This window comes from Sander lucioperca, chromosome 7 (assembly GCF_008315115.2).
Source record: "Sander lucioperca isolate FBNREF2018 chromosome 7, SLUC_FBN_1.2, whole genome shotgun sequence".
Classification (NCBI taxonomy): Eukaryota; Metazoa; Chordata; class Actinopteri; order Perciformes; family Percidae; genus Sander; species Sander lucioperca.
This window is the reverse complement of record NC_050179.1, coordinates 41,691,574-41,704,668: the sequence shown is the minus strand read 5'-3', so window position 1 is coordinate 41,704,668 and position 13,095 is coordinate 41,691,574. Positions and strand designations below refer to the sequence as shown.

The window sequence follows — 13,095 nt, the reverse complement described above, 5'->3', positions numbered from 1 at the left end:
AAGGGTGTAGATAATGTGGGCATGGGCCACACATTGGTTGTAATATTCATCAGAAATCTATTTAGCAACATGAAATCATATCCATCTATTACATTGTATCTCTCAGTGTGTCTTTTAGGGCTACAACTAACTGTCATTTATAATTGAATATATCAATATTTGCTGGGAAAAAGCCCCAAATTAAGATATTCCGATTCAAAGACATGACATTAATGTGGCAGATAAGTAAAGTATTGATTAAACAAAGGCTGACCTGTGATTGGCTGCAGTCACTGAAACCCCAGTGGCTTATCACAGCAGGCCATAGAAAACACTGCAAGATTAAAAACAATCCTAGATTTACCTTTGTTTATCTTTAAATCTGTGTTTAAATTTACCCATTGCAATGCATGTACTGCAGATGCCTGTGAATATTCAAATGCTTGCTATTTTAATGAAAATTGTTATTATATCTGACTGGGACAGAGTGCCATAATCTGTAATGTAATCTGAATTTTGCAAATTTCAATTGTATGGATATTTGCAAGCAATATTATAATTAAATAATTTCATTAATTTAATTACATTTTCTGTTGTTGCCCGATCAGTTCTTCCCTCTCTAAATAATTTATAATAATATATTATTATATAATATTTTTTTCCCAGGGAATCTCATTTAATCACATCCAGGCTTTGCTACTGAGTTATAGTAATGCACAGCATGTTGTACATATAACCAAAACTTGACGATTGTATTGAAAACATGGGAAATCATACATTCTGTCAGTATTGTCATAGATAAGAAAGCTTTATTTATACTGAGGGAAATTGCTGTTCAGCAGTTGCAATAGAAAGTAGGACGAGTGCAAATGTAATTAGTATACAATACAAATCCAAAATATATGCAATTCCAAAATCAGGCATGGATCAGGGCGATTTGAGAATATGTTAATCCAATTGCAAACTAAATTGTAATATACTTAAATGCATAATTATGTACAGTGTTGAATGAAAGGAAAACTCAATCTGTAGTTTACGTAATATTAACAAGTAACACGTTTAGACAACGTTGCGATATCAACATTGATTCACTTTGCAAATCAAAACCAAATTCGGTGATTAAACGTTGACACGTTAATTCACCCATGTTGAATAGTACCAAATATATTATAATTGTAATTATTTATCAAACAAGTTTTTTTTGCTTCAGTTAGTGATTTTTGCTTGAAGTTTTGTTTGAATATATTGTCACAAATCTGACTTCCAAAAAGTGTTATGCATCGATTTATAGACTTCTTAATATCTTTATTTTATTAACATTAAATAACTACTGATATTGTATGTATAGAAATGTGAAAATAGGCCATATGGTTCTACCTTTCACATAGATAGAAAGACGTATCCTGTTATAGCCTATTCACCACCGGCTAGCTGGATAATCTTAACCTTAAACCAGTAGCCTACAAGACATGGACCATATACTGTGAAGAAGAACTAAACAATATCTTTTATCTTTTAGACTTTCCCACTTAGCTGTAAAGATCGTTTTATTCTAGCAAAATACTAACCGGAAGTCTACTCTCTGTCCTGTAACGTTCGTCGGATTTGACGCTAGTCTACAACACGGGGGGGCAGCGCACTTATCATGTGAGTGAGGAACAGGTAGCTGAGGAGAATCACAGCGCCGACTTTACGGTTGTGTTAATCAACCTGTGAGGATAGTTTGTGACTTCCATTGTCGTCATTTTGTGAATAAAACCGGGAGGACGCCAGCGGGACTGCTGCGTATTTTTCATGGACTCTCCGGTGTAAGTAGCTGAGAGCCGCGCTCGCGCTTTCGTCTGAGCATGAGTAACGTTACAGACTGAAACCTAAATCAGGAATGTTATTTGGAAATGGTTCATATATCACAAGCCCACACTGCCGGTAAATGATTTTGTGCAGTCAGTGTAATGCTTGTTTGAGGTTAGCGTTAACTGTTATGAGACTTTGCTGCTGCTGAATTATTTATCCCTGGTTGGTTGTAATTTTATAGATGATCAAGGTACAACGCAGGTGACTGCAGGCTCCAAACAAAGGTTAACATTATAATTAACGTCAGGTCAACTGGTTTACAAAAGCAGTTTAAGTCTATGAAATGAAATAATTTTCATAGACTTAAACTGCTGTTAATTACATTGATGGCAGTACTGCCATCAATATAATTAGTAGTTACCAGGTGTATTGTGGACGTACTTAAGACTTAGGCCTACATACTTGACTGTCAGATAATACACAGATTAAAAGGAAGCGTCAAATTAGCTCGATTTTTACCTGTGCTATACCACTGGAAGGGTATTAAAGGAGGTGGCTTCATTTTTTCAGGGACCTGAATTACAATCAGGATAGAGGGCTCGTCTCATTTTAGAACCCGCAGTTGTTGTGGACTGGTTTTCAGTAGTAGGATAAACTTTCACTTAATTTGCACTTTAGTAATGTAATGGATTAGTCTTCATAAAACTAGATCTGCATCCAAACCTAGAGTTCAGGAGGCCTACATCAGGCTGCTGACTGTGGTTTGTCTTAAAGGGATACTTTGTCGATATTCAACCAACTTTGTATCATAATAATGTTGGCAGTATGTGTAAATGAACTATGGTAAACTTCCTTCCATCTTATCAGTGCCTAGATCTCCCTACTCACAGGCCAGCAGAACAACCACCAAATGACGTAAAACGCATCATTTGGTGGTATGCTGCTGGCCCTAGGGCCTGTTGCTCGAACTACAGACTGTATTTCCATAGTCTCGCTTTGCCAGACCTACCCCCACAACGCTGCTGACGGACGGGGGTCTGGCTAGTGGTTTATTGGCATTTCTTTAAACCAATCACAATCGTCATGGACGGCGCTAACGGTGCTTCTGCAAAATAGCCTGGCGAAGGAACTTGTTTTGGTGGAACATGTGCACGTTCAAAGGTTGTTTTAGTCATGCAACAGAAAACTCAGATTGGACAGATAGTCTAGCTAGCTGTCTGGATTTACCCTGCAGAGATCTAAGGAGCAGTTTAGAGCAGAGTTTAAAATTCCAACACAAAGAAAGCGGAAGGTACCTGACATCTGGCCGAAAAGAGTGAAATCCGGCGGAATTTCCGGCGGCAACGGAGCAATCCTGGAAGTGGAGCATCGTAGATGTAGACTAGTAATTCCATACCGACACAAAGAGTAGAGAGAGATAGACTCTCTCAATTCTCTATCTGCATTGCAAAAACAGAGGCTGAAAAAACTCAAATGAAACTGTAAACCTAGGCAGCGCTGATCAAATAACCAAGATTCTGTTACTGCAACGCCTATTTCTAAAATGTTTTCAGAAACAAATCATTTCAGCTTACCGTTTAGCTGTAGGCTAATACAAGATTGTTTGTTACCATCTGTATTGATGCCATTCTGTGTCAATACAGACAAGCTTGACGTGCTAGCATTACTTCACCCACCAACTGGGAGCGTTTATTGAGCTCAACAGTGACCACTTTTTTAACGGCTGTGGTTCTGGAAGTGACTTTTTTTTTTTTATACCACTCAATATCTTCATTGACGTTTCATTGAATGCTTACAGTATATAAAGAGTTTTAAACCTGGAACCAAGCCAACCATCTCCGAGATGAATCATGACCAGAAAACATTTGATTCCGTGCAAAATAACACTTTGAAAATGGCAAAAAAGGCAAATGTCCAAGACTGTGTACATAAACTATCATAGACTTGGTAGCAGCTCGCTCTAGGCGTTCACGGGTTTGCGGGTGTGGTCAACATTTCCATGGTAACAGCGAGTTCCACAAATCAGATGATCAGAGATGTCGCTGCTACGCTTAGGATTGTGGATAGTGTAGTAGCCTATTTCTCCATAAGATTGCGAATAAAATATGTTTTTAAGGTTGATTTCATACAGAATTCACATCCTAGGAGCACGTGGTCAGTCTACCTTGGATGGTTTAGACATAATGGCTAATAATCAAAATCGTTATGGAGAAAATTAATGGGATTTTTACTTCCGGAACCACACCGTTTAGCTTTATTGGTCTGGTGCGATGCAGTGCATTGTGGTTTTTGTAGGGTTACTTTTTTTTAGCAAAAAGGAATATCACAGCTTCTTTTCTGTTTTCTCTGGTCACGTAGCACCAATTTAAAAAATGTTTGGGCCATTCTACTGCATAGACAGCCCAGTTTTATAAGAAGACCCTCTTTCCAGCAGTAAAATACTTCTTTTAGGAGAGAGAACTGGGCATCCACTGGGGGAGCGTGCCTATGTTCCCACAGCCCTGTGTTCCCACATTTCTAAGAATTTTTCTTTTCACTGAAAATTAGGCCCTATGTTCCCACAATTCCCACATTTCTAAGATTTTTTTTCCAAAATTAGGCCCTATGTTCCCACATTTCCTTTTTCATAAATTTGTATCAGATTTTATCCCCCTTTCTCCCAATTTGGTAGCCAATTACACCCAACCTATTATCCAGTAGCAATGGACTACAGATGGAATGTAACCCTAACTCTAACATAGGGCCTAATTTTAAGAAAAATCTTAGAAATGTGGGAACATAAGGCTGTGGGACCATTGGGCTGTGGAAACATAGGGCTGACCCCTCCACTGGTCATACACTCAGTGAGTGAGTTTGTATGGCTCCATTCATTTACATGTGTTTATGGATTTGAGATAAATAAGGGTTAAGAAAAGCAATTGTTCTAAGTAGCTTAGGTAGTTGCTGAATGTGAGTGTTGATTAGAAGCAGATTAGTCAGCACGAAGGGCTGATTGGTCAGAGGTCCAGGACTTGGACAAATCCTTGTTAAATTATGGTTTTAAACAGGGGTAGGCCTAAATGCAGAAAAAAAAGGCTTGCGTTACCTCGTTGCTGCTGTTCGTACACCATTACTGCTGACTAAAACATTTGCCATGTGCAACTTTGCCCAACCTAAGTTTTTACCCCTTTTCCATTAGCAGGTTGTATCATTCTGCGTTGTTGAGAAGCAAGACATGGGAACTTTAACAAACTGAAGCCTACACTGTACATTTACTACCACTTAACAAGTAAACTGCTAATTTATTCTCTGCTCTGATAGCCGACAGCTGTCTGCTCTGAGCTCATTCACCGTAACTCTCTCACGTACACACTAAGCACTGAGCTATTTCTTGAAGGAGCTACACTTCTCTTATAACACGACTATAGCCAGACAGAACTTCCTGTATTTGGGCTGAATGTCCGAACCTTCCAACAGTCTTTCTTACCTGTAATCCAGCAGCAGGTAAATATCTAGAGCAGCAACAGTAAAGTTTACAACAGCAAAGTCACTATATACACAATAATATCTCACTAGTAATACATTTAAATAAAAAATAAATATTCCTAACATTTAAATACCAAGTGAAGTTTAGAAAGAATGAAGAACACAGACATCAGTCGGTATCAGTCATTCATCCTGTCCTCTGTCCTCCTCCCTCTGCTGATGTGATGTGATTTACACTGCCTGCAGGTACTGCTGGTAGAGGGAGGAGGGGCTATTTGTCTCAGCCAGTAGCTAAGTTTACAAGTTTCCTTTAACTAACACCACTGGAGAAGAGCAGAACAGAGCGGCACAGTATGCAGAAATATTGGATTTAAGTACTTGTTTTACCTCACATTCGGATACGGTCAAACGAATCATTCAGACATCTGTGATTTTGCGATTAAATTAGTACCTTTGAAAATGCTGCTGCTGGATCACGGTAAGAAATACCTGACTGTTGACCATTCCCTTATGTTTACATACAAAAATTGGTATGTGATTGAACCATGGAGTAATGTATGAAATGCTGAGGTCACAGGTGCTAATTGGAACTCAAAGCCTAAAGGCAAACCTGCAATGGTTGAAAGCAATGGACAGTTAGTTAATTTGAGTGCTTGTTTGGCTCTTCATACAGTAATGACGGTCTATGTGTTCATCAACGTTGTCCCCTATTTGAGTGGCGCCACAGTTTGTCTAATCATCTTGATTTTTGTATGGGGTCTTGACTCCTTTTGTGTTCACAAATTGTAACTAAACTGAATATTATAACAATTGTATATAGAATTTCTTTTGTGTGTTTTTTCTATTTATGCTTTGATCTTCACTTCCTACTGTTATGCAGCCAACCCTCAAGATGTTAATCTTTGACCATTTCATGTTGGCATTTCCTACTTATCTGTACCGTGATGCCTGTGGGGTAGGAAAAAAAAAGCCGTTACACAAGCTGTCCCTTCCTGGAATGAGTGGTTGACTTATAAGGGGTTGTCAGCCAAGGGGGAGAAGCAGCAGGACAAAAATACACCAGGGAGCCAAGTGTCACTGGCTGCCTGCTGTCAGATGAGACAGGCCAAGTTGAGCTCCACTATTTTAGAGGATTTTTGAAAGGTTGGGTTGAGAACCAGAATTTGAGTTGTAGGGTGACTGAAATGGGTCCTGGAAAGAAAATGTAGGTTAAAAGGAAAATACGCCCATTTTCAAAATTCATAGGTTATTCCTATGGCCTTAAAGCTTCTGAACACCCACACAAGTGATTTCAGTTATTCTGACTGATCAGACTCTGCTCAGGTTGAAGTTGGGCCGGAGCTCAGATGGGAATCAGTGGGGTCGAAAATCAAGCTGTTCCACTTAGCACTCCCCCTAGAGGCCTGGAGAACTTCCGTTGTGTAATCTGGATGCAATGTTTTTATTTTGTTGCATTTGTTTTCGGTTTTTTGATTGTGTATTTTTCTTTTTGCATAGTTTCTGTTTTCGGAGTGTGTGTGTGTGTGCTTTTCTTTTTGCATCATTTCTGTATTTGCAGCGCGTTTGTGTATTTGGTTGTGTTGCATGTATTTGCAGCGCATTTGCTAAATGCTGCTTGTGTTGTCAAATTAATGAAGATGTTTTCTTAATTTGCTTGTAATTTGTCTATTTGCGTGTGTTTCATTAAGTTGCAGTGCGTTTGCCCCTGTTGGCCACCGTACTATATGATCTTCCCATTTCTGAACGAAAACAGTGCAAAAAATGTATAGGTAGATAGATGCAACATTTTTCATTTTAAGGTCATGGAAACACAAAGTGCGTTTCTCACACAGCGCTTTGGGTTGGGAAACACTTAAGTATAAACATAACTTATACTAAGTATAAACATAACAAGCAGCTTTGAGAAAACCCAATTCTCTGAACATCGTGCGGTTTTACTGATGCACTTTTGACATACTGCTCACAGCTTCCCTATAAATACACACACATTCTGTGCATTTCCTGCCTCCATTCTGTACTTTTACATTAATGACCCATTCCACTGTGCTGTGGTATCCCACCAAGGGAATAACAAATATGTAGCTGATTAGTTGTTTTCTCCTTCTTAGCACCCCTTATCTGTGGGTTAAGTATGGGTGTGTTGCTGTGGACCAGTCTGATGTGGTTTATAGATATTTACCCAGACGTTTCCCCTCCGGAAAGGTTGGTTTGGTATATTGTTGCAGTAGATACAGTTTCAGCAGCATTGGGCACAAGATATTGATTTATTTCAAACTTATTTATTGTACCAAGAAAAAGTGTTTAAAGAAATTTTTTTAAGTGATAAAAGTAGTTGGAATTTCAGTTGAAGTGCTGAAGACCATTCATGTGTGTGCACTGTAAGCAGTTTAAATGTCAGTTTGTATGTACACACTGACAGCAGTGAAGAAGTCAGTTAAAGTGTAAGATTTAAAGTCGAACAATATCAGCTTTTCGTTATTCCTGGGTCTGTAACCAATATGGGTCCGTAACCGATAGACCCTTTGCAAACACGTGACCACGTGACGATGCCATGACGGACGGCAGAATCACCGGAAGCACAAGCTAAACAGTGTAGTAGACGAGCGGAAAGTTTCATTAGTTTCAATCAGTTTAAAATAAATAACACTAAATAAACTGTAATAATAATAATACTATCTTCTTCTTTATGGCTTCTTCTATTGAACAACAAGTTGTCGTGCCGTTAGTGGGTAGGTGCTCACAAAGAGCGGTATTTGGAGAAGTTGGAGATTGCAGGATTGGATACCAACCCTTACCTTCTTCCTCCCTCCGTTTTCACGGACCTCAATAAATCGCAGAGTCTGCCCGACTTCAGTCCACACGATCTGTACCACGATGTGGTAAACGGGGTATCCCCATACACTGGTGCTGATCTCAAAGCTTAAACACATCGAGGATTATGGCGTTTCATAACACGAGCCAGTTAGCTTCCCTCTGAGCCAAGCCAACTACTGTATAACACAGCTTTGACTCACACGACAGATCACGATCAAACTGTAAATGTGAATAACTTGTACTAACATTTGAATTTCTCTTCGTATTAAAGGCAACCTCTGAGCAGGCTTGTGTTATTTATACCCAAAGTCAGCTGTTGAAATACACTAGTTATCTTGGAAGCTAACGTTAGCTTGCAATCACCTGTTGAGCTCCATGCAAAGTCTGCAGCCAGCAGCAAAGACAAACTCCCAAAAGAGCCACATAAAGTGAAACTTAAGGGAAGTTGTGCACCATTTAAATACCAAGACAAACGGATTTGGTCTGTTGTTGTTATCACTTTAGATAATTAAACTTAACCTAACTAAATAGAAGCGGTTTAGGCAGGCTAACGCGCTAACATTATGTTAAGAGTGATTTAATATGGGCCAGTTTTGTGATACATTAAATATCGAAGGAACCTTCGATATTTGTGTGTTCCCCTTGTTAACAAAATGACTCAAACCAGACATAACACAAAGCCTACAGAAGCCCACCGCACAACAAGAAATAACCATTTTATTATATGAGCGAACACGGACACGTACGCATTTGACTTGCCGTTCGTCTACAGCATAGCTCTTCCGCCGTCTGTCATGGCGTTCATAATTCGTGCGAGTAGAGCGTGACGTCACGTGCAAAGGGTCTATATGGGTCTGTGTTTAGTGGATTCGGAAACTAAAACTTTAATCAAAACTAAGGATGGAGTGCAAATTTAGGATGCTGAGTGAGTCATGGGAGGAAGTAGGAAAATTGCTTTTCTGGGAAAATTACCCTGAAAGCCTTGTGTTTAGAGAGGGTTGAGGTCAGGGTCATTTGATCAGAGGTCTGTTTTAAAGTTGAACTTTCCAAGTTTATAAACCTTATTCTTCACTTAGATGCCGGTTTATCTATCTATAAATCGGGATATTTCTGTGTGTCCCCCCACACATGCGCAGTAGAGCAGCGGGGGCGGGGAGTTGCTGAATCCCTACAAGGCTCATTAATTGCGGTTCACTGGCTACAGGTGTCTTGCCAAAAACTGATCATCCGCAAAAAACTCATTACTGTCTATTAGTGGTGTGCAATACTGCAAAATTTGGTATCGATCCGATACCAGGTAATTATAGGTCCAGTATCGCCGATACTGATACAATGCCAATCGTTTTTTAATAATTAAGGTGGATGCATCATCAAATTGCTAAATCTGAATACATTTTCATGACCTTTTTAAGTGGTTTTGTGATTTTTCCTTTGGATTATTAATAACCCAGGACAGAATTTCCATATGCTTGTATACATTTGTTGTGTTAACACTGTATTTTACAGCCTTTTTACAAATTATACAGCTTGCCGTTGTTTCATTTTTGGCCTGAAAATATGGCTACACAGCGCTCCTCTCCTCCTCTCTGCCATTCTTCTGCTCCGTGTGTGTGTGTGTGTGTGTGTGTGTGTGTGTGTGTGTGTGTGTGTGTGTGTGTGTGTGTGTGTGTGTGTGTGTGTGTGTGTGTGTGTGTGTGTGTGTGTGTGTGTGTGTGTGTGTTGCTGGGCCTTACATGCTTGTTTGCCTGGTGCCGCTGAGTCACGTGACGGTACAACATCAAATCACAAGAGAGGGGAGGAGGAGCCAAGTGTGCCTGCTCTGCGCTGTGACAGGAGCACTTACCAAGACACAGACAGCCAGGTCGCCTCTGTGATGAAACCGCAGCGATGCATACTGGAGAGAAACTAAAACTAAAGTATTGATCTCATTACACTGGTATTGATCAATATCAATACCAACGTTGCTATCGATATTATCGATATTTGGATCGATCCGCCTACCACTACTGTCCATAGGGGTGTGACTAGACACCCAGCTCACGAGACGAGACAAGAAACGAGATTGGGCTCACGAGATCGAGACGAGACAAGATTTTAACACTATTTTACAGAAAACTTCAATGAAGAAATAGTCCTTTATTCAATCAAAAGTCACAGAATGAAAACCAGCACTGACAGGTTTTGCCACAAACTCAAATGACTGGCTCTCCTGTATAACTAACAGTTACACTTTTACTTATTCCATATATATGGTGGAGAGAGTCTTTTCACTCAGAGAACCAAGGTTACAACATAACTAACAAAAAGAGTTTTCTGGCAGTAGTTGAGTCCGTTGAGACCAAATGTTTTGTACTTGAATTGTACAGTAGACAGAGAGAAATAAAGCTTATTTTGCTATTGTTTCACATTGATTATGTTCTAAAGCACAAATAAATTACCATCCAACACTCAACAGATGATTTTTGTGAAGACAGATGCTCTTTCTTCCTCCTCTGCATTTCATTCATTGCAGCAGTAAACAAGGAAATAGGCTACTCTAGTATCGATTTATGACCATTATAGGACTATGGGAGAACATGTCTCTTTGTTTAATATCATTAAAAGTAAAGTTAGCTTTTGCTGTCTGCTTCCCGACTCATTTTATAAGAGAAAGAGAGTGGTCTGCGCAAGACAGCGCCACAGTGAACCGTACGCTGCGGATGCGTGTGTCTCGGCCAAGAGAGAGTACTCTCTAACGTTCTAACGCTGAGATTTACAGGTGTGTTTTTCTTCTGCTATCGCTCTGCAAAAGTAAACTCAGAGTCAACTTTGGACAACGGGCGGGGGGTTTTCGAGAAGGTCCAGCTGCGGCCTGTAGCCGCTCAAGCCACGCCCACAGGAAATTACGTCACTCACGCCACGCACATTTCCGACTTTCATGCAATAAAGTACAGCCTCATCTTGCCAGCGATGGCGGCAACGGCTACTGGGAAGCACCAGGTAAGCTACTGATAATAGAGTTATTTAGCCCGTTATCGCTTGTTTAAAATTAATATTACTATCTACAGCTATTGATGTCAGGTTGATGATAGTTTATAGTTTATAGGGTTGGTTTTGCAGCTCAAAGGCAAAATTTAACGCGGCAAAAGTATGCTAACTTTAGCTTAGCCTGTCAGAGGGTTTGTGTGTGTACTTCGCATGATATTTTTTATTAAATGAAAACATATACAACTAAAAAGTTACATATAGTCACTTTAATGTAATTTGGGTTATTGAGAATTGGCTACATTTGAAAGTTAAAGCTTTTACTAACATTGTGTTGCATATATCATTTCTTCCTGTTCTCTTCATATTATTCTGGTGTTTTATAGAAAAAAATCTTATAGTCATTATTTGCTGGATTTTATGTGGCAAGATGCGGTCTGGAATATCTGGCTTTATTATTGCTACATGACATTTCACAACATAATTATTGCATTGTCAGATGTATTTTAAACACCAGAAGAAACAGAACTGATTGCTTTTAATGTGTACACCCTAATTAAATGGTCCCTAGGACATTTACTTTGTAATTGAACTTTTGACAAATAGCTCTGAGCATCTGAAAAAGGAAAATTAGTTTTATGTAACAAATAAATAATACAATTACTATTCTTTTAATGTAATAAAGGGGTGTGAAAAAATAATTTAATATGTACTTGCTGCATTTATTTACTCTTTTTCTTTTTTAATGCTTCAACCCAGAGAGAGCCTTCTACTTGAAAATGTGCCCTATTGTGATCAGCCCAGGACAAAGTCATGACAGACCACCTGATAGCATCTTTTTCATCAAAAAAAGACAAAGTTTCAACTTGTTTAGGCTCGTTTGAACAAAGGACATTTGAAAGATCATCACTGCATGGAGATATGCCTTGTTTTTGACTCACTGAAGATCTCCACTGTTCTGCTTTCAGAAATCTGGCCTGTAAACTGGATGCTCTAATTTCATGTACAGTATTTTGTCAAATGTAATTTAAAGTTTTCATTTGATTTGTGAAGCTCTCTGCCTACTTTTCAGCAGCTTATAATTCAACTGAACTTTTTTGTTACTGTGTTGCTACTGAAAATGTGTCATTGTGTTCTCATTAAAGAGTAGTATTCCCAGACTCTCAGGTTTAATTTATTGTTCAAAATCTAAAAATGATAGATGGTTCTAACATGACGGTGGTCACCGCTCAGGGCAAAAACCACAACAACTCCCCAGAAAATGCATGGCTGCGATAGCTATCGGGGTCTACCATAATCAATGATCACATTTGTATTTGTGTGTGTGAGTGTGAAATGTATCAATTATTTTATTTATTTTATTTTATTTAACCATTATTTATCCAGGTAAGTCGATTGAGAACAAATTCTCATTTGCAACGACGACCTGTCACATTCACACAGTTACACATTCATACCTGGAAGCTGCCCGGTACAACCAGAGTCTGATCTGCTGGCCACTGAGTAGCTCTACTGGAGCGGTTGGGGTTAAGGGCCTTGCTCAAGGGCACCTCAGTGGTGGTAATGAGGGAGGGACATGCGCTGTTCTTCACTTTCCCCACCCAGATTTTATCCCGTCGGTCTGGGGATTGAACCAGCGACCTCCTGGTCACAAGCTCGCTTCTTTCTGCTACACCACCGCTACTACATCAATGATAATGTTGTGACAAAGAAGCAAAGGGTGAAATTTGTATTTATTTTTCTATAATTCCACCCCGAACTATAGAAAACAGGCTTTTATTTATAAAAATAAAATTAGAAATAAAATGTATGTAAAGAACTTTAGAAAACAGGCTTTTATTTTGAAGGCGAAGAAAACAAGGGGTGTGGCGTGAACGGCCACCATGGGCGTTGCGTGAGTGGCTACAGGCCGCAGCAGGACCTTATTGGGGTTTTCTGTGCTAATTTCGTGGGATCTCGTTGGGAGGAGGACTAGTTCCCGGGCCACATTGCCTAAAACTACCACGATGTGTGATTGCTACACGAAAAAAGCGGACACGTGAAATCTCTACATGAGCTGCAGCCGAACCGCGACTGATT

The 13,095-nt window shown here is 39.4% G+C and overlaps 1 protein-coding gene across 4 annotated transcripts in view; it reads left to right on the top strand.

The window, feature by feature from the left end:
• Window positions 1–1,569: 1,569 nt before the first annotated feature.
• mical2b (microtubule associated monooxygenase, calponin and LIM domain containing 2b) overlaps window positions 1,570–13,095 on the top strand; it is a 117,556-nt gene continuing 106,030 nt past the window's right edge. For 2 of the 4 annotated variants that reach the window (XM_036002758.1, XM_031297876.2), the window contains exon 1: window positions 1,570–1,787. The gene's annotated coding sequence lies outside the window, so the exon portion shown is untranslated. The remainder of the gene's footprint in view (window positions 1,788–13,095) is intronic. The other 2 variants (XM_036002760.1, XM_036002761.1) reach the window with 1 other exon arrangement.